The sequence below is a fragment of the Otolemur garnettii genome, unplaced genomic scaffold (genome assembly GCF_000181295.1).
Source record: "Otolemur garnettii isolate 467f Iridium unplaced genomic scaffold, OtoGar3 scaffold00028, whole genome shotgun sequence".
Lineage (NCBI taxonomy): Eukaryota > Metazoa > Chordata > Mammalia > Primates > Galagidae > Otolemur > Otolemur garnettii.
In genome coordinates, this window is record NW_003852423.1 from 19,380,842 (window position 1) to 19,407,071 (window position 26,230).

A 26,230-nucleotide genomic window follows, 5' to 3' on the forward strand; every position below is an offset into this window, starting at 1 on the left:
AATTCTACTTTCTTTATTTGTTTGATGTTTGTCCTTTGTCTATATTTTTAGCAACATATCTGACAAAATTTCATTTGAGCTCAAACCTTAAGAATACCTGACAGAAGAAGTTCAGCTGTTTGGGGAAGACATTTCTCAGGCAACACGGTTTCTTGGTAATGGCCCATTCTTTTAACCCCATTAAATCTAGACCTTCAGTCTCCAGGTTGCGGGACATTGTGGACAGTGTCAGAGTTTGATGAAGTCTTTCTGAGACTTCTCTTCTCTCCTCTCCAAGAGGCTGGTTTTGAGTTTTGTTTCTGTTGTCTCTGGATTTGTTGCAAATATGTTCCCAGGCTTTAACAAAAAAATATTCAAGTCTCAACTTCATCTATTATATAATAGATATATAATTGATATATGATTGCTCTTTGTAGCTTGTTTATATAACAAGATCCTCATGTAAAATTACCTTGTGTCTTGGAGTCAGTTTATATTTTTTGTCCTAGACACTCTATACAATAAATGTTAAACGATCATTTTCTACTTTGCATTATTAAAAGATTAGATGCATTTGGACACTAATGGCAATTAAATAGAAATTGTTACATATGCCTCACAGCCTCAAAGATCCAATGTATTAACCAAAACAACAAACTAATTAAACCTCCTCTACAAAAAATAAAGATTCCTTTAAATTAGCATGCCATATATCACATTTTGAACTTCAGTTTACGCATCCTAAATCTTGCCACTATGATTATACTTTGGAAATGAGATTTATGCTAGGATGGCATAAAAAATTAACATGCTAATGTGTGAAAATAGTCCCGTTCAAAACCGGATCTTTTGGATGTACATAAATGGAACTATTTCTAAGCTTTGTGTTTCTTTAGTTTTCCCTACGACTAGGTCTACCAATGTCATCTCATAGAATGTGTGCTCTCTCTCTATTCTCCAACTTCAGTCAATGATTAAAATCTACTAGGGGTTCAGGATATGAAATTCAGTGTTAAAGAAGCTGGATCCTGAATCTAAAAGTTCTTATATAGCACATCAAAAAATGGTACCAGTTATTTCATCATTATCATTATTCTAGTAATTGATGGACCTTATAGAAAAAATGTAGCATGGGTCCATTATGTAGGCTGTGGTGTCATTGGTTACACCTATGGAAAATCTTTGGCCTTATGCCCTTTAATTTACTGCTGAACCCAAAGCTACTCCTTTTAATTGTAGGTCCTAGGCCATCCAGGTAAGTAGAAGCTCGGTGACCTTCAACAATAAGGTTTTGCAGCCTAGGCAGTTCCAGCTCTGACTTAGACCTACCAGATACTTGAAACCTCTGTTAGTATTCGTGGTGGCAAAGGATACACATTTCAAAGTTTGAAATCTCCATTTTTTCCCAGAAATATTAGAATTAGTGCTGTTCAGTCAAAAGAACCTTTTTTTTCCATTTAACACTTAGGATTTTGTGAGGCAGATATTAGCCTTTCTGACAACTCATCTAACATGTCAGCAAAAATTCTTAAACACAGAATCCACACAAAATTATTAATCTTGAACACAGAACCCATAATCCTAACTCAAAGACCTCATGAGCTGTCCACCATTGATGGTCATTCTCAAGTTTTATTTCGATTTGTCTAATATCTCATATATAAATCCATTAAAGGAGGCACTTAAATTTCCTCATTCTATCTTTAGAAACATTCCTAAGATCTTTTTTTATGTATCCATGACAACTATCCACAAGTAGACACCTTTCCAATGAGGGTGTCTTCTATCATCTGAATATACTCCTAATTGTGCTCCCAATAGGGCCAAGAGAGTGTCTGGAATATGGATAAAGCCAACAATCATGATGGAATTACTGTTACTGGGGTTAGGCTCTCAGTCTCTTTGCTGTGAAGAAGCTTCTTAGTTTATTACAAACTCATTTATCTATTTTTGTTTTTGTTGCTGGTGCTTTAAGGGTCATATCCAAAATTGTTTGGAACAATGCCATGGAGGTTTTACCCTATGTTTTCTCCCAGTAGTTTTTTAAGTTTTTAGTTTTCTGTTTAAATCTTTAATCAATTTTGAGTTGATTTTTTATATGGTGCGAAATAAGATCCAATATTTTTCTATATGTGTATATCCAGCTTTCTCAGCATGATATATTAAAAAAACTTTTCTTTCTTCATGGTATGTTCTTGGCACCTATGTAAAAAAAAAAAAAAAAAAAAACATGATAAATGTAATGTTCACTGAAGTAGTAGTATTCACAATAACCAAAAGGATAGAAAAAACCTATGTTGTCCATCAATCAATGAGTGGATAAATAAAATGTGGTATATATACACAATGAAATATTTGTACTTTTCAACCTTGGAAAAGAAGGAAATCTTGTCATTTGTGACAGTCTGGATGAACCTGGAGAACAATATATTACGTGAAATAAGCCAGGCACAGAAAGACAAGTGGTCTCACTTGTATGTAGACTTATTTAAAAACTCACAGAAATAGAGGGTAGAATGATGGTTACCAGAGGTAGGGGAGAGAAATGAAGGGGAAAGTGAAGAGTTGTTGGTCAAAGGGGACAAAGTTTCAGTTAGATAGGAGGAAAATGTTTTGAGATATATTACGTAACATGGTGACTATAATCAGTCAACATATTAAATATTTTACAACATGCACAAGGGTAAATTTCAAATGTGTTACCCCCCAAAATTGTAAGAGAGGGGGTGAATACATTAGTCAGCTTATTTTAATCATTTCACATTGTATACCTATCACATTGTACCCCATATATGTATACAATTATGATTTGTCAATTAAAAAATTTAAAAGGAGATGGAGAGGCATGGAAACAGAGTAAGGAAAACCAAAAGAAGGAGAAATCAAAAAAAGGGGGAAGAAAACAAAGAAAGAAAAAGAGGGTAAAACAGAAAGGAGGAAACAGACTGAGGAAGAAAAACAGTATGGAATGAGAAAGAAAATTTACATATAGACACATACATGGATACATTGGGTTATATATACTGGTGGGCTATTGTATTTTTCCATAATCATATGCAGAGGGTTGGAAGATAAAGTAGAGGAAATATCCCAGAATGTACAACAAAAAACAAAGAGAAAGAAAATAGAAGACAATTAAGATTATAAAAGCTATCCATGAAATCTAGCTTCGGAATAATCTGAGTTCCAAAAGAAAAAAAATGGACAAAGCACACATGGAAATAAAATTATCAAAGAAATTACACATTTTCCCATAATTAAATGACATATGTTTTCAAGCTGAAAGGGCCACCAAATGCCAGTCTTAATAAATTAAAAATGACTCCTATTTAGTAATGGATTAAATAAATCCCTAAATCTTCGAATAAGATAAAAGAATGCAAATACAAAAGATCTAGACTTTGAACTTTTCAAAAGCAATCTTTTAAATAAGAAGACAAAGGATGAATGCAAGCAAAATTGTAACAATGAATCATCTCCAACCTAGAATTCTATACCCAGCCACAGGATCAGCCAACAACCAATCCAGGGTGAGCATAGAATGATAATATTTTGAAACAGGCATATTTGAAACATTTAACTTCCATGCACTTTTGGTCAAAAAGCCTTAAAATGGATGGGCAGCACCTGTGGCTAAAAGGAGTAGGGTGCTGGCCCCATATACCAGAGGTGGTAGGTTCAAACCCAGCCCCAGCCAAAAACTGCAAAAAAAAAGCCTTAAAATGGGGAAGCACAGCAGGGCAATAAGGAACCCCCCAGAGTATTTGGCATTTTCAGACTGGCTTCTTCACTTAGCAAAACACCTTTATGGTTTTTTCATGTATTTTTGTGGCATGGTAACTCACTTCTTAATTGCTGGATTGTTTTTCATTATATGGATGCACCACAATTTGTTCATCTATTCACCTACTGAAGAACAACTTTTAGTTTTTAGTGATTATGAATAAAGCTGCTGTAAACCTGAACATGCAGATTTTTGTGTGGAGACACTGTTTCAACTCAATTGAATAATTACTTAAGAGATGATTGAGGGATTGGATTGTAAGACTAAGCTTAACCATTGTAAGAAACTGTCAAATTGTCTTCTGGTGTTGGTACTATTTTCCACGGCCATCAGCAATGAAAGAGAGCTCCTCTTGCTCTGCGTCCTTGCCAGTTTTTGGAATTGCCCATTTTTGTTTTGTCTTTATTATTTACTTTTAGCCATTCTGACAAGTGTATAGTGGCATTTCACTGTCCTTTTTAAAATTTGCAGTTCCATAATGGCAAGTGATGTTAACCTTCTTTTTATATATTTGCTCTCTCTGTATCTTCTTTGGTAAGGTGGCTGTTCAGATTTCTTGCCCATTTCTTAATTGGGTTGCTTGTTTCCTTATCGTTGAGTTTTAAGTTATTTTTATGTTTTGGAAAACTATCCTTTATCAGATAAGTGTTTTTCAAACATCTTTTTCAGTCTGTAGCTTGTCTGTCTTTTGATTCTCTTAACAGTGTCTTACACAGAGCAGAAGGTTTAAATTTTAACTTTCATGGATCATAGTTTCATATTGTATTTAAAAATCCACCACAAATCTTTTAGATTTTCTCCTAGAAGTTATTTATAATTGTTATGTATATTTAGATCTATGATCTATCTCCGTTAATTTTTATAAAAAGCATAATTTCTATGTCTATATTTGTTTTTGCATATAGATGTCCAATTGTTTTAGTACCTTTTGTTGAAACAATTATCCTTCCTCTGTTGAATTGGTTTTGCTTTTTTGTCTATTTCTGGGATGTTTGTACTGTAGCATTGATGCACATATATATTATTTAATCATTACATGCTGTCTTAAGTTAGCTTTATAAAGCTTGTTTTGAAACTGCGTACTGTCAGACCTCTGACTTTGTTCTTCTTCTGTATAGCATTGGCTCCTGGGTGATTTGCCTTTCCATGTGAACTTTAGAATCAGTTTATCAATATCCGCAAAATAGACTTTTGGGATATAAGTTACAATTGCACTGGATATACAAACTAAATTGGGGAGAACATCTTAAAAATATTGAGTCTTCCAATCCATAGTATGTATTTCCATTTACTCAGAGCTTGTTTGATTTCTTTCAGTAGACTTTTATCATTTTCTGCATAGAGATTCTATACATATTGTCATGTGTATAGTAAGAGTTTAGCATTTTGGGTACTACCACAAGTTGTATTATGATTTTAATATCAAATTTCAATTTTTTATTGTTGGCATATAGAAAAACAATTGAGTTTTGCATATTAACTTATATCCTGTAACCTTTCCAGGACTTAAAAAAAATTTTCTATAGAGATAATCATGTCATCTGTGAAAAAAGGCAGATTTATTTCTTCTTTTTCAAAACATACAACACTTCTTGTTTCCTTTTTCTATCTTATTGCACTACCTGGGACTTTCAGTATGATATTAAGTAGAAGTAGTGAGAAAAAAAAAAAAAAACTTTACCTTCTTTCTAATTAGGAGGAAAATTTTCTCTCCATCAAGTATGATGTAGGGTTTTTTGTAGATGTTCTTTATTGAGCGAAGAAAATTCCCTTATATTCCTAGTTTGCTGAGAGTTATTTTCATTTCTTAAGTCATGATGAACAGCTGATGGGTTTTGTCAAATGTTTTTTTCTGCATGTATGGATATGGATCATATAGCTTTTTTCTTGTCTAATCTTCATCATGAAAATCTTTGTAGGTCATGGAGTTAAATTCCACAAAAACAGGGAGGCAACCAGTAAGACTGGGGTCACAGGATTTTTAACTTTCGAGCTAATCCACACTCTGCCTCCAACAAATTAAGATTCACATTTAAATGTTCCTACCAGTGTACAGTGTCAAAATCTTCTGCTTCTGGTGTACAAGTCTCACCTGTGATTCTCTGTATACATCTCTCTCCAGATTTCAAGATTGAAGTTTGCCTTGCAACCTCAATTCTCTGATGACTACAATGAAAGTCAAGAATTTCTTAGTCTATTCAGCTTTATTTATTATACTGAGGATAGGAGTAGTGATTTCCAAGCTCTTTCCATATCAAAGCTAAAACTTAAGTCTATGTGAAGAATCTCCTTTTCATATCTACAACTGAGCAACAGATTTTTCAAAACTTTTAGCCCAATGCTACTACCTGGCAGCCTTTCAAAAGATGTAGCTAAGAGTTGGTATATCTTCTTATTCCCATGTTCTTACTCTGACACTCTGTGTGTGTTTGGTGGTTGTTGTTCTATCGTTAGGGTATTCAGAATGATCATCACATTATAGACTTTGGAGAACCCTCTAAGGGTTTCAGTCTGAGACAACTTATATTTCTTGGTTCTCTGGTATTTTACTGACTATGTCTCCACGGTATTGTAATTTTCACTGTGCTGTGGTCCAAAACATATCACAATAACATCCCTTGATCTTGATGACCAGATCTGGTGACTAAGACAGAGAAGGCTGTGTTCTATTTTCCAATGTTTCAGCCACTCGGGCTCTTCTGGTCTATCTCAGCCCCACTTAAGACAGCCATGTAGGGACTACCTCAGATCACTATCAATACTGTTGCATTTTGGGAGAGAGTCTCTGACTGGATTGGGATTGGGGAGAGTGGCAGAGCAGTTCTGGCAAGACAACAGCTTGTGTCCAAACCAGGCAGCAATTTAGGAGCTCCTTAATGCTTGCTAGAAATTGTATTTTTTATCTTATGTCAGATATTGCTAGAATAAATTATCCTATTTTTGTCTCCTTTTCTCCCAACCAATCTCATTTCATCAAGTTTGAAATTGCTGACATTTCTCCCATTTGGGAAATAGGCAAGGTGAACTTTGATCTGTACTTGATGACTGATTAACTCAACTCTTGCATCCACGATTCCATTAAAATACATGTGATCATATGCAGGTGGGTTGGAAATTCACTCAGAAGATATTTGTAGGATGTGGTTCTGCTAGGATGACACTATTTTAAAGAAAATGTACAGTAAAACACAGGGATAATAATGTGAAATATGAACCTGAATAAAATCACTGATTTCTGAAGTTTATCCAACTCAATGGACCAAAGTAGACACTCCTTCCCTGAACCATCCTCCTTTTCTACTAAGTAGCTCACAACTTTTTATTAATTACTAAGGACATTTCATTCTCAATAAGAAACTTAATTCTCTGTCCATTCACAGGGCAGGCATATGTGATCTAGTTCTGGTTTCCAGTTTTTCTCATTGTTCTGGTTTCTTGGGAGTTCATTATTTTGATTTTAGCCATTCCCTTCTACCTGACTGTGGGATATACCTAACAGAAAGTACAGCCCAGGACAGATTTCAGCCATTCTCATAACAGTTGTGGGATTCTTATAATGTCTGTGTATCACTGGTATTATTATCTGCCTACTATTTCCCTATCTGAGCCCTCTATCTAAACTCAGCACTATTCTAACAATCCTTGTTTTAATGTTCTTACATCCACTTAAAACGTTCTTGCCTACTAACAGTGTTATGCATGTTATGCCTCAGAAAAAAACAGAGGATCTAAGATGATAATGCTTTTTGGAAAATGATAAGCAAGTGGTCCAAAAGCTAGTATAAAAGACATTAGATAATGCCCTTCTGAAGGAATTCTATCTGCAGCCCTAATAGTGTAGTTTGCTAGTCTTTACTTCCAGCAGGCGTCCATGAGTGAAGAGAGACATCATAGTCTCTCATGGGTGACCATGACTTTCTGTGTCTGTCACCAGAGCTGATCATCATGATCTAGGGATGTAATTGTGATGTTCCTTGGACTGACAAGCAGTGAAAATTACACTGTTGCTAATGAGCACTCAGGAAAACACCAAAAAACCAAGAAACACATGTTTTCTCAGGCTTAAACCTCTGGAGAATCCTTAGGTCTATAATGTGGTGATTGTTCTACACTCTCTAATGTGCTAAAACTCTGCCCAAAGTGGCTAGAAGCACATAGTTCACATAACTTAACACAGTTCCTAGAATTCTCAAGTTGTGATAATCTTATTTAATTCATTTCAACATGCAGATCTTTTCTTGTCATATCTTTTATCTAAAATATCACTGATGCATTTTAAGCTCATTTCTTCCTCTTACTTACTCGATGTTACCTACTTGGTAACTTTCCCAGTCTTCACATTCTTTCTCCCCGAGATTCTGCTTTATCTCATCTACTAATCCCTAAAGATCTAAGTAAAGGAAACAAATTTTGTTGGCTCATTTTTCAGCCTCTAAACCTGATTCTAAATAACTGACTTTGAAGTTTAATGAGACACATTTTAAAGAATCTTTAGTACTATCTTGTCACATTCTTGTATCATAAAGATATAAGTCTGCCCTGGATAAACGTCTACCCTGGCCTATCTATAATTAAGAAGGTAGATTATTTAAAAAAAAAAAAAAGAAGAAGAAGAAGAAGAAGGTATACTGTTTTCCAGAATTTTCCAATCCCAGTCCCTTATATTCTCTGTTCTCTTCCCAAATACCCCTAAGCCACCTAATATAATATTACACACTTCTTTAGGAAAACTCAATCCCTTTATTTTATATTTTCCTAACATCTATCACATACATCATATTTGTACACATTTCAGCTCTAATGTTTTATAGATAAAAAATTCTTAGCTACCAAAAATGAATCAGTTATTGTATAAGGTAAGGCTCTGTGCTGATGGTTAAGACTTTCAGACTAGTTTTAAATTTCTTTCCCCAGTGTTTGATGCCCCATTTGGCTGTCTGGCTCAGTTTTCATGATGCTTTGTCAGTGTCTCAAGTTAAGTTTGGAAAAGGATGTGTTCACATTCTGCACTTGACCTCCATTTAATGAATCTAGCAGTGGCATGGAATCCTCTTCAAGGTAGACATGGAGAAACCATAGGAGATGATACTTTCCCTTCAGTTGGAGTCATTACCTGGGCTTCGCCAACTGTAGACATCTGGGTGTGATAGGAATCATTCGGCAGGTTCTTTTTAAAAATAGGTAATGATCCTTTAAAGGATGCAACCCCATTTCATAACATGTAATTTTCTTAACCACTCTGTTTAGAAAACTGGGCTGCCTCTGTTTTCCCAGCGCCGGTAGCTCTGCTTGACGCAGGAGGTTGGGGCTGCGGCGGTCATGCCACTTTAGATTACTGGATCTCACAGGATGCTACAAGGCTGACACACCCCAGGGTGACTCACAGAGTGGGAAGTTTAAAAAGACGGTTTTCCTCAGCCATCAATTAGATAAACCACATTTTCCAGGAGAAAAACAGCATCTTGAAAAGTTCTTTACAAACAAAGCTTTTTTGCTCATACTGCTTTGGGTTATGTTTTCTCGTGAAGGGAAGTATAACTTTAACCTTAATTGCACTTACAAATTAGCCAGTAAAATAATCCCCTCCTCCCCCCTGCACCGCTCCTTCCTTCCTTCCTTTCTGTCTCTCTTTCTCTTTTTTTTCCTTAGAAGAAGATGCTTTCATGATTTTAGCTCTGGTAAAATTAGAGCATCCTTCCTTCTGCCTCTTCCCTCAAAGCTGTGGTTTTGACCAGCCTTCTGGTGAGTGAGTTATAGGTACAGGCCTGAGTGCTGTTTTCTCTGTCCTTGTTATTCATCTTTACACATTTCCTTCTCTACCTTTTATTGCAATCTTGCTGAAAAAAATGCTTAGGAAAGTATTTTGTATGTCTTTCTTAAAATGGTAGCTTAGATTTAAGATGTAAAGTAGGAAAAATTAAACACTGAGTAACACAATTTAAATCTTCTTGCTTCGTGTTTTGTTTGGTATTTTTTTGCAGCTTTGGATAAGTTTATTCTACTGTATTGTAAGATGACCAAGGACAAAAAAGTATTTGTGGTTTCTACTTTGTGGTATATGGTAAATGTTCAAAAGCAGATCTTCATTATGTAAAAGAATAAACAAAGAAACAACCATAAAATAAAATACTTTGTCCAAAATCCTCATTTCCTTAGTCAAAACTTAAGAGCAAGGTGACGTAGTTATTGTCACCAAACCAATATCCTGAGGTGGAGGATACCATGTGCATATTCTTAAAATAGACACCTGCTTGATCAGAGAGAAGTAATGGGACTGTCACCCTCCCTTCCCTGCACTCCTTTTATGAGGGAAAGTCACCCTCGAGTGTGCGGATCTGCAACACTAAAGTATCCCTCTGCTTGCTGGTCTCTTAGAATTTTGTCTCCTTTGGAGGCAATTACAGCAGACAAAGGTAATACGAACTTGAATTCAGATGAGTGAAGTGACAACGAATGAGAGGGACGCGACCCGGTCTATGGTGTGGTTCTGGTGTGGGCGTGTGGGTGTGATGTCCCATTTGGGCCTCATGGTGATTAAGGACATCATTATCTCCTTTACACAAATGAGGAAACACAGGTTCAGATGAGTACTTGGCTCAAAGCCAGAAACCTAGGACTTGGTCGATCCTGGCTCTGAGATGTATGTTTTAAATATTAAACAATGCTGCTTTTCCCAAGTTATACTTCCTCTCTGGCATTAGATACCCTGCTGCTCATTTCTACTTTAATTCCATTAGCTTTTTTTTTATTATTAAATCATAGCTGTGTACATTAATGCAGTCATGGGATACAATGTGCTGGTTTTATATACAATTTGAAATATTTTCATCAAACTGGTTAACATAGCCTTCATGGCATTTTCTTGGTTATTGTGTTAAGACATTTATGTTCTACATTTGGTAAGTTTCACATGTACCCTTGTAAGATGCACCGTAGGTGTGGTCCCACCAATTACCCTCCCTCCATCCACTTTTTTTTTTTAGAGTGAATTCACAGAAGAATGGTAGGAAAACAGATAACAAAGAGATAAACAAAAATCTGTGCTTTGTAGTGGCAGTTTCCTACACAGGGTATCTTAGATGAGCTGACAGTCTCAAGACACATCAGGGAACTCTCCTGCTGGACACCCAATGGGTGGCTCAGACACCTGCAGTGGGTGCCCATGTGGAGGTCAAGAACAGCCCGTGGCCATCCCTGTCTTGGCTCACAAAAGGCTCCTCAGTCTGCCTGATGCCAGCTGAGCAAAGGCTGCACAGACTCTCAGCACTGATTCTGCTTCTCTCTCCCCATCCAGAAAGTTTCTCACGTATCTCCAGCCGGCCTACCTAAATCTTTTATCCTGCTGCCAGGGTATTCTACCCCACTTATGACTGAAATTTATGTTCTTTTAGGCAAATTTAGGAGCTTGTTTTTGAAGTTAAAGCTGAGGAGTGGTTTCTTTAACTGTCTCATCCCAAGAATTCTAATATTCTCCTGGGAAACAGATGGACTGGGAGAAGTTCATGAACAATAAAAAGCAAGGAAATAAAGAAAACCACATTAATACTTTTCAAGATATTATGTTACTCTTAAGCCTACAGATGATCTCACACAAGCTCTTTTCTAATGCATTTGAAAGATTTTGAATACCATCATGCTAGCATCATGTTTTCAAAAATTTCTAGTGCCCCCCACCCAGACTTTCTCCTAAATTTTCTGTCAGCATTCATTTTTAGCCAAGATATGCACTAAGGGGTAACATGTAGGTTAAAACAAAGTAAATAAAGCAATCTAGCAATGAACGGTGGCATTACTGAGTCCTTGACATGTTAGATAGACTCATCTTTTATTATTTATCTCTAGGAAACTTGCGACCCAGATGAGTTACGCAGAGTCTTGAATAGATAAGACCACTGGCAGGATAACTTTTCTTATCCAGTAGTGAAAAGTTAACTTTTCTTCCTAGAGAGTTACCATTCTGAGTTTAATCTATTTGGGTTATTTTATAGAATAAGTTCTCACTTCTTTTCACATTACAGTTTTGAAGTGTCCTGAAAGGCAATGCTGAGTAATAAAATGAGAAAGATGGAATAAATTTCCATATTCTCCTAGGAGAAACTCCTGGGAGTTTCATATTGCAAACCCTCTCTCCTGTCCACCCTCCCACGCTGAGTCTCAGCTCCTTTCACTTAGGTGCTTATAGAAAGATTTATAATCAAGACACTTTGGTCTAAGTTGTTCATGTTTGCTAAGTTGTTAAGGTCCAAGTTCTTAAGGTTTGTTTTCCAGATCCTGGGTAGCTTTTGGAAGCAATGCATTCCTTTAAACTTAGTATTTCTCCTTAAACATCTTACTTGCCTGTCTTCCTTGGCAATTTTTTATCATCATCCAGAAATACAGTCCCTACTTTGGCATGTCCATTTCTTCTGTAAAATTCGAGATAAGTAACATACATTGCACACTTACTATATTCTAGAAGCTATCGTCACGATAGTGCTAGAGGTAGGAACTGTTATTATCCACATTTCACAGATAAAGATGCTAAGAGGGGCTAAGTAAGTTTCTCAAAGTCTAAATGGCAGCTTGGAGCAGCAGAGCTGGCGTATTAACAACCTTGTTGGTCCCGCTCCAGAACCCAAGCTCCTATGTATCTGTCAGCTATACATATCTTTATTTTCTTCCGACAAAAATAGGCACATGCATCTATCAATGTCTATATTTTTATTTTTATCCATATTTTTATACTTGTGTTTATTATTAAAATTGTGTTCTTTTTTATAAAATTCTTTGTAATTGTCTCCTCTACCACAAAGATCCAGTATGGCCTTAATCATACTCATTCTTCAAAGTGAAAAACAACCATCTGATTGGGAAGAAGTTGGTGTTGCCAAATATTTAAATCAGTGCACACTTGTCACCCTAAAACTCATGTCATTTTCTATATTGGAATTTGCTAGTGGTATATTCTACTTACACTGTCCCAATAAAACTGAGCTTCAGCAAGACATTTTTACACAGTATCTTGAGAAACTCTTTCTCATGGAAAGTTCTTATGGTGACCAAGAATAACTACAGATGAGTAAGTGAGCTGACCATTAATGGTTTTGATTCAGCTTAGGGTGCCACTTCTAGTGTGATTAACAGATCTCAAAACCTGCATAAAGTTAATAAAAATATGTTCACCAAATTTGGACCATGTAAAATGTAAAACTAAAATGGACAATGACAAATGCCCGTGGAATGAACAATGTCAAAGTATAGTTGAGAAACCTTTGAAAATGACTGATCCTTCATAACCAAATGTTCACTGTGCAGAGTTAAATGTAGGATCTAGCACCTGGGTTGGAAAAGAACTACATAAAATGTAGGATGTGGCTTAAACAAAAACAAAACCCAACAATGCAATGTCAAAAATTTCTTCTTTGAGTCGAAATTGGAGTGGCTATGGATATTCAGTGAAATATTCAAATAATAAATATTAGAACCATTCTGTAATCTTAAAGTTAGGTCTTGTTTGGGGGGGTTGCTATTCCCTTCACTGTGACTTCCATAGTGCTTCTCAGCTTGTCCTTATTCTTATGTGAGACAGGAAGACTGGAAGGGGAAGGAGTTGGGTAAATCCCTTCCCCTGCACTGATTAGGCTCTGATGAAATAATTTCCCTTGGTGGAAGGCTTTTCTTAAGGGGAAGAGAAAACTCTAGGTGTATTTAAAGATGATTACTTTTTTCCTCCTCTAGCCAAAAGCACAGGGGAATTTTCTCCCCAATATTCACTGTAAGAATCTGGTGGTATACTTAGAGTGAAAGCTCACAAAAATATGACAGCACCCCTGAGACTGGGCCCCTAGTGTTTTTAAGTTGATCCATGCTGAGCCTCTAGCAGTTTGTCAAGCATAGTGTAAAATTCAGGGGTGTCCAACCTTTTTTCTATTCTGCACAACATTGGAAGAATACGAGTCTTATTGGGCCACCAGTAAACACATGAGCACTAACGAAAGCTCACAAGCAGAAGAAAAGGTCCAAGCATACTTCCCACAATATCTGACAGCACCGATAACTAAAACAGGCTTCAAATAATCTGCATCCAGCCCTCAGGCTACAGGTTGGACACCCCTGCTTTAAAGGTTCTTACCAGGACAGCTCCAGCCTCAGAGGTCTGCTCATGAGCCTCTGCTCCTGTAAGCTGGGAATCTCAGTATCTGCCTCTCTCCAGTTTTTGCAGCAGCAGTTTACCCTGCACCCTCAATTCTCTGTTGGATCTAAGAAAAGTTGTTGATTTTGCTTAGTTTTTATCTTGTGTGAGAACAGAAGCAACCACGTCCAATCTCTTTATATTTCAGACTGAAGACTCAAGTGACAGTGACAGATTATATCTCTTTTTTTTTTAATTTTTTTAAATTTTTTTTTTTTACAGTTTTTGGCCGGGGCTAGGTTTGAACCTACCACCTCTGACATATGGGGCTGGCACCTTACTCCTTTGAGCCATAGGTGCCACCCCAACAGATTATATCTCAATCTACAGAGGTGATAGGAGACCTTAGTCTAACCCCAACCCAAGCATTTATTTGAAAGAACATATCCAGAAAATGGTGAGAGGAAAATGAAGACATTAACAAATAAAATGCTTTTAAAATCTGAAAATTGTTCACAATCAGCCTTAATGCCACACCACTTTTGCCACTCAGGGAATTTCTCTTCTGTCTTAATGTCACTACTTTGCAAATCTAGATTTATAAAGTATATGGATAACACCCACAATTTATTTTCTGTTACTTGCTTGCAAGTTCTGAAGTAATTTCTTATGAAATTCCAGGAATATTTCCACAGAAACAGAAATATTCAGTAATCTCCAGCTTCTGTTCATAGAAATTCAGTAAGTATATTCTTTTTCGTAGGTAATGATGCTAGTATAATTTGGTAAAGTAATAATAGTATGATTCACCTGCCAGTCCTTTACTGTCTCAGCAAATGCCAAAAAATACATATTTTCCTTGAGTAAAGATAATTCAAAGTCAATAAAAACTCCCCACAAAGAAAACATCAGTCCCAGACAACTTTACAGACTAGTTTTACCACACACTCAGAAAAACATAATTTCAGTTTTTTATAAAATGCTTCCAGAGAATAGAGAAAAAAAGGCACATATACTTCATTTTATGAGTCCAACATTTTTATGCCCAAACCTGACTACAACTGTCAAATAAGCAAAAATTATATAATAACCATACTCTTAAATGAAAATGTGAAAAATTGAAATATTAACAAATAAATAAAATGTTAGCAATCTTGTGAAATAATATATAAAAAGTTAATACATCATGAGTAAAATAATTTCACCCCAAGATTGCAACATTAATTTAACAATAGAAAAATCAATAACTATAATGTGTTACCTTATTAAAGACAGAAAGTATGATGATTATCTTAATAGATGCAGAAAAAACATTTTACAACTTTAATATACCTATGAGATTTTTTAAAATTCTGATTAATATGAGGGTACATATGATTAGCTTATGATGTTCAGTAAGTTTCAACTACTGAAAATTTTAAAACTTTCTAAAAATTACCATAATAGGAATAGCAGGAAAATTCATTTTATAAAAAGCACATAAAAAACAAAAATGTAGAACAAACATCAAACTTTCAAACATCAAATGTTGAAGGCATTTTCTTTAAGATTAGGAAAAAGATAAGGATGCCTATTATCACTACTTCTTCTCATCTATTGATTATTTTCTGCAGGTGGCATTGTTGTTTGTGTAGAAATTTAAAGGAAGCCATATAAAAATGAAGAAATTCAAGAAGAAAATCTGATAGGTTTCTCAATATGAAAATTAATATACAAAAGCCAATTGCGTTTCTGCATTAGGAACAAGCAGTCATGAAAAGCAGCGTAAAGGAGGTATTTTCAGTGGCAACTCAAGATCTAAAAACATCTAGGAATGAACTTGGTGTCCACAGTATAGTGGTTATGGCGACAGCCACATACACCAAGGACTGCGGGTTCCAACCCAGCTGGGACCAGCTAAACAACAATGACAACTGCAACCAAAAGATAGACGGGTATTCTGGTGGGGGCCTGTGGTCCCAGCTACTTGGGAGGCTGAGGCAAGAGAATTGCTTAAGCCCAAGAGTTTGAGGTTGCTGTGAGCTGTAACACCACAGCACTCTGCTGTGGGCAACATAGTGAAACTCTGTCTCAAACAACCAAAACAAAATAAACAAACAAAATAAAACACCTAGGAATAATTCTATCAGAAGGCACACAAACCTTTAATAGAACAAATCATAAAATTTTGATAAAAAATATCAGAGAGACCTATACACATGCAAAGAAATAATCTATTCCTGAACAAACTCAATTTTCCTTCTATTAAACTATAAATTCAATGAACTGCTGAGAAATAAAACACCAGAGGGGTCACAGAGGGCAGTGTGGAGTTTCAAGGCCTGCTTTACATGTACAGGCAGAGGGGCTAGAAGACACAGGACCGAATCTGAAGGTGCTGAATCAAGTGAGTCCGATCATAATTTGGAAAAGAGGATATTTTTGAAATTTTGGAATATTTTTATATTACACAATTTAATTCCCGAGAAGGGACTCCAGAATACATTGTTAATGCACTGCTAGGATAGCTCTTAGAGGCTTGAAAAAACCAATAGCACCCACCAAGTAAAAGAGAATGGCCAGAATTGCCATAGTAGGCAGTGAAAGAAGGGATCAAAAAGCTCAGAGAAGTGGGCATTCAAAAGTGGATATACGACACAGGACCCCCAAAACCTTTCTGCTATGACCTGTATTTTACAAGAGGGTCTTGAGGACACTCCATTTCTTAGAATAAAGAATGTGCTCATAAGCCAGGCACCAGCATCACTGAAAAATTCTCCTCTCTAAGCTTGGAATTGAAATTATAGAACTGGACTCACTGACAGCAGTGGGGCTGACCCCACAATCACAGAAGTCAGGAGGTGCAGTTTAATCTTCAGAATCAAGATGGGCATGGATACTGCAATACATGGCAGGTTAGAGCGGCAGTCAAGAGAAGCTAGGGAGATACTTAATAGATGACAGTCTCCCCCAAGGAAATAGACACTTTTCTGACCCAAACTTACTACGGGGTGTAAATGGAGATGGGATAACTAGGAGTCAAGATCCTACAAGAGCAAGTACTCAGTCATAATTTCCCTAGTCTCACCTCAAAGGTTGCAGAATGATTTACCAGTGGGGAAAGGAGAAATCCAAATCATGACTGTTGGGTACAGGGGCCAAGTCTGCTTTGATATGAAGAAATCCAAAGTGGCAAATGGTTCCCCTTTTAGGATGAGGGCATGTAGAAGTCAAGTAATAAAAAGAGTTCTCACTCAGATCCAGCTCCCAGGGGGAAGAATGAGTCTATGGAACCAATCAGGGGTCATTTCCTTCAGCCATGAATTCAAAATTGGAACAGTGTACTTGGTAGTTGGCGTAACCTTCACATTTATTCCTTGATGTGGAGGGTAACACCTATCCCATCAGGGAAGGATGCAATAATGGCTAAATAGCCAAATAAACAGAATGGAGCAAACAACTGACCTTAGTTAGCCTCTGCCATTGCTGACCTCAGTGTCATGAATGCCTCAGCAATGAAGTAGTTGTGTTGACAGGGACAGAGGCTGTGCATGATGAGTCCAACAGCAAGTGTTTCTACTGACTAAGGCTGATCTAGCTACTGCTACCAGATGTTCCGTCTTCCGTAAACAGAAATTAATCCTGAGCCCCGCTCCCCATTCGGCATTTCCCTCAAGACCAACAACCAGCTAAGTGGTGGAAATTTCATTTTCTTGGACCTGTTGTGGGTTAAATTGTCTCTGCTGAAGAGTTATATTGAAGTCTTAACACTTGAAATTTGTGAATATAAGTAACCCTGCTTGGAAATGGAGTCTTTCTATATATAACTAAGATGCAAACAAAGATGAGGACATGCTAGAGGACATGCCTTAATCTTACTGGTATCTGTATAATAAGGGGAGAAGAGACCCTGAGACAGATATTTACAGAAAAGAGAACAGCATGGGAAGACACAGACACAGGGGCAGGTAGATGGCCTTGTGAAAACAGAGTAGAAATTAGAATCACATAGCTAGAAACTAAGGAGCCCTGAGGACTACATACCACCACAGGAAGCTAGGAGAGGGAGCATGGCCCTGCCAGCACCTTACTTCTGGAGTTCTGGCTTGCAGAATTGTGAGGGAATATTTTTCTCTTGCTTTAAGCCATCCAGATTGTGCTAGTTTATTGCTAGAGACTTAGGAAACTAATACAAGACTGCTTTCTGTAGTGGATACTATCATGCATCTCTCATCTATAGGAATAGCAATTTATCTCGTCTAGAATCGACACATATTAAGGGTTTGGTTTACCTTTCCTACCTGCAGGAACAAATAAAATTTTACACAATAATGAGCCAAAACAAAACACAGAATACTACCTAACATTGTCTTGGACCAAGGGCCCCACTTTATAGTGCAGGATCCTTGGGTTCTATCACAAAACACACTATCCAGACACATTTGCCAAAAGAGCAATTGAGTGGCCTTTAGAAGATACAACTTCAAAGATGACCTTGAAGATGAGACCCTAAACACATGGGGTGCCTAGACTCTATGTCTAGAGTTCCTGGTTTCTAGAGGGTGGGTGCTTCCACTAGGAAAACAGCTGGTGTAGTGAAGAAGCAGAATTATGAGTTGTATTCCTGAGTAACTTGAGTAATTAATTATTTGAGTAATTTGCTGGGATCCCTAATTTAATCTGATAGTCTTCTTACAAATTTTTCCAGAGAAGAGAACAGAATCTTGAAGGATCTCAACTATAGTGGATACTATCGTGCATCTCTCAAATCCACTACTGTGGATTGAATATTTCTGTCCTCCCTCCCAAATCCACATGTTGAAATCCTAACCTCCAATGTGACAGTCTTATGAGACAGGGTCTTTGATAGATAATTAGGTCTTGAGGGTGGATTCCTCTTAGTACCTTTATAAGACTGAGGAGACCTTGCTTTCTCTCCTTGTTCTCTGTCAGGTGATATATAATGAGGACACAGCCTTCTGCAAAGCAGAAAACAGGCCTTCACCAGACATGACATCTGCCAGCAATTTGACCTTGAACTTCTCAGGTTCCAGAGTGTGAGAAAGAAATTTCTGCTGTCTAAGTCTCCTGGTCCATAATACTTTTTTTTATAGCAGATAAAAGATATCTATCTACCAAAGTGCTCATTCTCCAATTCTGTAAGAATTGCTTTTGGTTGAAAGGACCTTCATTGCCTAAGGTCATTTCCTTTGCAGAAGCAGTCCACATGCAGCAACTGCTAGAATTGGGGGTTAAAACACCTGCTCCTTTTAATTCAATATAGAACTTCACTGAGAAGCCTTCCCAGCTCAGGAGTTCCCCATAGTATCCACTGGGCCTTGATGCCTCTACACCCAAATTCAGGTTTTCCATCTTCTCCTGCTTATGTCCATTGCAAGGTCACAAACTCCTGCATGTGAATCCCTATTTCAGAGTCCATTTCCCAGGGAACCTAAGCCAAAACAAGTGTTTACCGTAGGAGTTGAAAAGCTGATCTTAAAATATATATATGAAAATGAAAAATACAGCAATGGTCAAGAAACTCCTAAAGAAGAAAAATCAGCTAGGCACAGTGGCTCACACCTGTAATCCTAGCCCTATGGGAGGCTGAGGCCAGTGGATTGCTTGAGCAGGAGGAGACGACCAGCCTGAGCAAGAGCAAGTCCCTGTGTCTACTAAAAATAGGTGCCTGTTGTCCCAGCCCAAGAGTTTGAAGTTGCTGTGAGCTATGATGCCACAGCCCTCTATCTAGGGTGACAAAGGTAGACTCTGCTTCAGAAAAAAAAGAAGAAAGAAAGAAGGAAGGAAGGAAGGAGGAAGGGAAGGAAGGAAGGAAGGAAGGAGGAAGGGAAGGAAGGAAGGAAGGAAGGAAGGAAGGAAGGAAGGAAGGAAAAAGAGAAAGAAAGAAGGAAAGAAAGAAAGAGAGAGAAAGGAAGAAAGGAAGAGAAGGGAGGGAGGGAGGAAGGAAGGAAGGAAAGAAAGAAAGAAAGAAGAAGAAAGGAAGAAAGAAAAGAAAAAGAAGAAGAAAAACAAATTTCAGAAATGGGGCATAATATGGGGTGGGGCTGCATTATCAGACAGCAAAAATTAGTATAAAGCTGTAGGAAAAAAACAGTGTAATTTTGCTACCAAAATAAATAAATTAGTAATGGAGAGGAATACAGAACTGGACATACACCCAAACATACATAGACATGTGATTCAGAGTGCACGTTTCAAGATCACTGAAGGAAGGATGGATTGTTTAGTATCTATGTCATGAGAATTTGCTACCTACACCCTGGAGAATCTCTTCATCACATGAGAGTTGGGAAGGATTTCTTAAGCAAGACACGACGAAGTATAAGCCATAAAGGAAAAGACAAGGAAGTTTGGCTGCCTTAAAAATAAAGAAATCCCTGTCATCAAAAGCCACCATGGGCATAATGAACAAGAAATTCATAAAGTGGAAAAATATTTATGAAATTCACACAACTGTGTATTAAAGGATTGCTATAGACCAATAAAAAAACTGAAAGTTCCATTTTGAAACTAAAGACATGAGTAGCATCTTTTGTTACGTGAATATAAATTTTCACAATTTGTAATAAAATAGGAACTGCCTGAAAATTTATATCACCCTGTTATACAGGAATTTGGGTTGTCTTTCAAATTCTGAAGGCAAACCATGCTTTTGGCCAATCTAGAAGCCCTTTTTATAATTGCCAGCAATTCCAATCCTCGCTAAAATCTCATCTTAAAAAATACTCTTAACATATTATTTAAGTATTAAGCAAAAATTGGCTTTCATCTTAACTAGATTTTTAAGCACAATTCTTTCAAATTAAAATTAAAATTCTTTCACTGTTTGAAAAGCATAATATATATGGATTCGTACAAGTAATATATACACACATAGATACACACAAATACAATACCTATAAATGTGCATTGTACATATTTATATATTGTAAATATGGGATTTATTTTAAAAAGTCAGCCCACAAGAAGTTCTGATTTAATAGATTTGAAGCAGAAAATAAATTTCCCAGGGAATTCAACTACAGATGGAGTATTTGTCTATAACCCTCTTTCTTCCCATTAGTCGAAAACTATCAAAATATATTACACACATCCTTCCTCTCCTCTCACACTCCATCCTTGCTAGCTATCTTTTCCAGCAAGATATCAACTTTATCCCAATTCTTTCCCAGACAGTCCTCCATGTGGCCACTATCAATTTTTCAGAGTTGGCAAAAATAAACGAAACTCACTTGGTGTCTCTACACTAGCCCCAGCACCGTGATAAAGTAGACATTTGTTATTTCGCCTGTTAGGAACATTCCATTCCTACAAATAACAGAGACAAAACATTGCCTCTCCTCCACCGACACCCCTATTTGTGATCTCAAGCACCAAACCCTGGAATCAGAAGGACTGTGAATGACACACTGGCGTGAAACTGCCGTCTTCTAATGCTGTCAGAGTTTGTTTTTATAAAAGCCAGTCTTATTTTATTCCTAGTCTTTTTAGTCACTGTAACCAAAATTATGTGAACTTTCTAAATAGACTAAATATTCTAAAAATACAGTAGAACACCAGCCTCCACACCAACCAAGTCACAATATGGTGTCTGACCTAAACCCACAAAATGAAAATATGATGAGAAAGTCATTTATCAAACTGCAATGACCGTAACATGCTCCTATCACTGTCTCAAAAGCAATGGCAGCCACTATCTCTGGGAAAGCATTGTATCTGTGCATTCCTGTAAAGTTCATGATATTACTTTATATTCAATATATACGAATATACCTTTTGGACATTTTTCTACATTTTGGAAAATGACGAGACTATTTCCAACTTTGTAACTACGTTTTTAGAATCTCTCTTGAAGAAATATGAGTGTGGGCTGTGGAAAAATAATTTGTTTCCATCTATTTGTTACCACTTAAAATACACCCTTGGGTATTTTGAAAACTAAATAAACTTCTTTGACTGTTGGGAAGAATTGTGAGGACAAGGTCATCGAACATTATGATACAGGCCCAGTTGTCTACATGTATTTCCTCCTCCACGGCCAATGCAGTGTCCCTCCATCCTCTTGCCCTGGTATTTCATAGGGCTGGCCTGGTCCAGGCCTGGTCCTTTCCTTCTTTCTTCTGTCTCTTTCATTTTCTTCTGGCTGTGGCTATCAGAGGTCCAGTTCTGATGCTGCTAAATTAAGAAAGCACATCTGGTAAAAGAGAGAAATGTGTTTTCCTTCTGCTGCCATTTGCTCTTGGAAAAGCAGCAAAGCTAAGCTGCCACGTTAGTGCCACATTAGACCTACTACACTACCTGTGTTTACATCGCGATACTTCAGTATGAGCAATGTGATGTGTGTTTCAGGTACCTTCAATCTGCAGTCCGGAGTAGTTAGCTAACTAATGACTAACTAACGACTACTAGCCAAGATTACCGAGGTTTTCTAATTCTGAATGTTCACTCTATTGTGGATTGGTTATCCCCTGAGAGACACTATCAGGTGTCCACTCTCCAGAAACCAATACAAAAGTACTGTGGGCTGACTGCAGTGGCTCACACCTATAATCCCAGCACTTTGGGAGGCCAAGGCGGGAGATCACTTGAGGCCAGGAGTTCCAGACCAGCCTAGGGAACATAATAAAATACCATCATTAAGAAACTTAAAAAAATTAGCAGGGTGTGGTGCCACATGCCTACAGTGATAGTTACTTTGGAGGCTGAAGTGAGAGGATCACGTGGGCCCGTGATTTCAAGGTTGTTGTGAGCTATGATTAGGCCACTGCACTCCAGCCTGGGAGACAAAACCAGAACCTACTGAAAAAAAAAATTGCAAGATCTTAATCTTCACCATTTTATTTGTGATTAGAAATGAGATTACATTGGTGAAACAAGTGGTAATCAAGAAATACTGTTGGCACGAAAGATTAGTGTGGGCACCTCCACCCTTTCCTAGCAAGGTAAGAATCTGGTGAGCCCAACATACCAACACTTTTGCAGTAAATAAAGCCTTAAGACTAGAACTTCACATTCACCACAACCAGGAGGGTTTTGTCATCTTTTTTAGCTGAAAAACAAATAATCTTGCTGCCAACATTTTTCTTGCATTTCTTTTGTGATTAATCTTTAAAGCAAGGTGCTCTCAGCGAATGATCAAGACAAACAGTGGGGATTCAGGTAGATTAAAGGAAAAGCTAGGTTGCTCTGGGGACTGCGTGCTAATAAATGCACACATGAGAAATTCAGATGGAGACCTTACTTGCTGGTAAAGGAGCCCCATGACGTTGGAAGGAAGGAGTTTTAGTTCTCTCGTCCACCTCTCGTTGTTGAAAGCTACTTGCATCAAAAGATCCAGTAATTGTCCTACAGAAGTTCTCAAGTTAAGTAATAACATCTACTGATGACATGGATATGGTTAAAAAAAAAAAAGTGGAAATTTAGATTACAGTCCTTACGGAAATCAGCTGAAAATATCTGCTAAAATTAGAAATCCATATATACTTCAAACAGTCTAACTTCTGGGACTCTTCCATAGGTTTAAGAATATCAGAATATATATAAGGAATATATTAAAAAATAAAATATGGGAGCGCTGATGAAAGCAGGAAACACCAGAGCTTAGGTGAGATGAATGCCAACCAAATGGAGCATGGTTAAATAGATAATACACGGAAGGTTATAACAACGTTAGCAACTATCATTAAAGAATAATCCAACTATGTGAACTAACTTGGGGCACGCAGGGGATTTCAAAATGTGTTGAGGAAAATGACCTCATTCAGTGGAGAATATTTAACATTTTATTTTGTCATTACAAAATAAGTGTAGTGTGCATATGTATGTATTTATATATATGTCTCTGGGTGTGTGTGTGAGAGAGAGAGCGAGATCACAAAAGGTTATGTGACAATGGAGGAGAGGGAGAAGAATAAAGTATGGGACGGGGAAGTAAGACCAGCAGAAAATAAAAGTGTTTTGTTTTGTTTTGGCAAAAACTACTATTAAGTATCCACAATGTATGATTTGTATAAAATTGTATGTACATCTGCTGGCTTGGAGAAATTACAAGAACAAAGTGGATGTAATTGACTTAGAGGGATGTCCAGGGTGCGTTAAGTAGGAAAAAGTCCATATCAAGTAATGGTTATCTTATGATTCTATTTCAGGATAAAGGCATAAACTACATCACTGTACAGATGTATCTACGACTATTTATATTTGTATGAGCAAAATCAGGGGGTGTGGATAACTATAAAATAAGACCTCCAGGGTTGATACTGGGTGGAATCGGGTCATGGGGTTTGGGCTGCTAGGGTGGGTGATTGTTAGTTTTGCTTGTTTCTGAATTTTATTGTTCTATTTCATGTATTACAACATATATGTTACTTTTGAAATCTGAAAAGAAGCAAAACACATAAATTATAGATTCTGAATATTTGAATACTTTTCTAATTAAGACCTGAAAAGGAATAAAAAGACTTCCTAATATGTTTGAATTAATTTTATTTAAACATTTAATTTTAAATGATTAAAACCTTCATCAAGTTTACCAATGCACTGAATCCTTAACTTGGAAATACTTAACTTGGCTCCTTTTGGCCACAGTGCTCTAAGTTATTTTAAATTTAGAACTGAAATCCTTAATCAATTGCTAAACTAAACCCGTCAAATTAAAATCATCATCATGTTCATTGTAACTTTCTGCATTCCAGTTGCACAGTATAAGGTTATAAGAGTGGCGTTCTGGTTTTTAAGAGCTAACTCATAGGGGCTATTAAAATATAACATTTTATTGAGGCTGTTAGCTATAATTCACCTTTTTAAGTGTACTGTGATTTTACAGGTCCTTTAAGGAGCAGATGCCAATGTGGGAAGAAACATTTACTATACCGGCAAGTGTTTTGTTTATCTTCAGCCATTATAATAGGAGTTTAGTTGTTTTCTACTAATATTTTTTATACCGAACTGCAAAAACAGCTCTGTAGGGCAGGTGGAGTCTGTGGCACATCTTTATCTTTAATGGCTTCCCCAAAGAAAACCAAAGCTGGTCTGACCTTTAAAATGCTGCATGGAATCACGTGCGGTGTCCTGTCTCCAGGATTTTGAGCCTCCTCTCGCTCAGTGACAGTCAGTCCTGCACACGTTCACTCAGAGGTAATGGGACATGGGATATATTTCCTGGTTATTTCCTCTATTAAAGAAGCTGAACAACATCACAAAACCTTGAGAAACTTTTTACGGTGCTTATCTTTGGGTAGTGGGATTACAGAATGTATAGAGGAGTAAAAAATAAAGATAAACTGCCATCCCAACTCTGTTCACCAATAAGTTTAAATTGCAGTCAATGGAGGTTGGGGAAAAATGACGAAAAATAATACCAATTAAGCTGAGTGAGTCTAGAGTAAAACGAGTTACCTTTAGTAAAGTAAATTTTCTCTTTTGTGCTTCCTGTATAGTGATGACACAATAAAAAACCTGTTTTTGTTTTTTAAGACTATAGCATACAATTTAGATTACAAGAACCTGAGGGCAATGTTCAATCTCCCATCTTTATTATCCCAATTTTCGTTAAAACAGTAGAATCATTCTACTGAAAACTTAGCATTGTTAATCATGACCTGACTTGTAAGGAATTCATTTGATGGGAGGTGGGGTGGAAGGAAAGTTAAAACCTTTGTGGAGTTTTCTTTGATGTTGTTTTTAGTCTTTTGTTTTTTGGCCGGGGTTAAAGTACAGTTAGGAAAAATATTAAGTGTTAAGGAGTGTGTGATTTAAGGATAAATAACTGAGGAATACGGCCCCAGTGAGAGTTCGGGTGGGTGTGGGAGGGTGAGTCTGAGAGAGTTGAACTGAAATCCGGCCCATTTTTTATTTTTGTATGTTTGCTTTTCTAGCCTAGTGTTACATTTGGAGCTTTATTTATCCTCTAGAAAGTTATCAGTAGAATAGAGAAACAAAGAATACAGAAGCTAACCTTTATTTCAGACATCATGTGTGTGTGTGTGTGTGTGTGTGTGTGGTGTCTGTGCAGGTGTGTGCAAAAACTGGCAAGCTGCAAGCTCTAATAAGCCTAGAAAAGGTATGCTGTCTTTTATAACTATAAAATCTATATTTATCTACCTCTCCAACAATTAAAATCAGATGTCTGACCAAAAGTAATGGGTGAGCCTTCACTTACCTTAGTAAGCTTGCAACCTAAATATTTGGCTACTTAGGAACCACTGTCTCTGTGAATGGAATCAGCAGGAAAAAAGAAAAGAATGCCAGTGTTAGAGACTATGTCAAGAATTGAAGATGACTCTACAATTTATTTTAAAAATTGCATAAACAAATTCCACCCTCAAATATTTTTCCCTCCATCTCAGGTCCAGCAA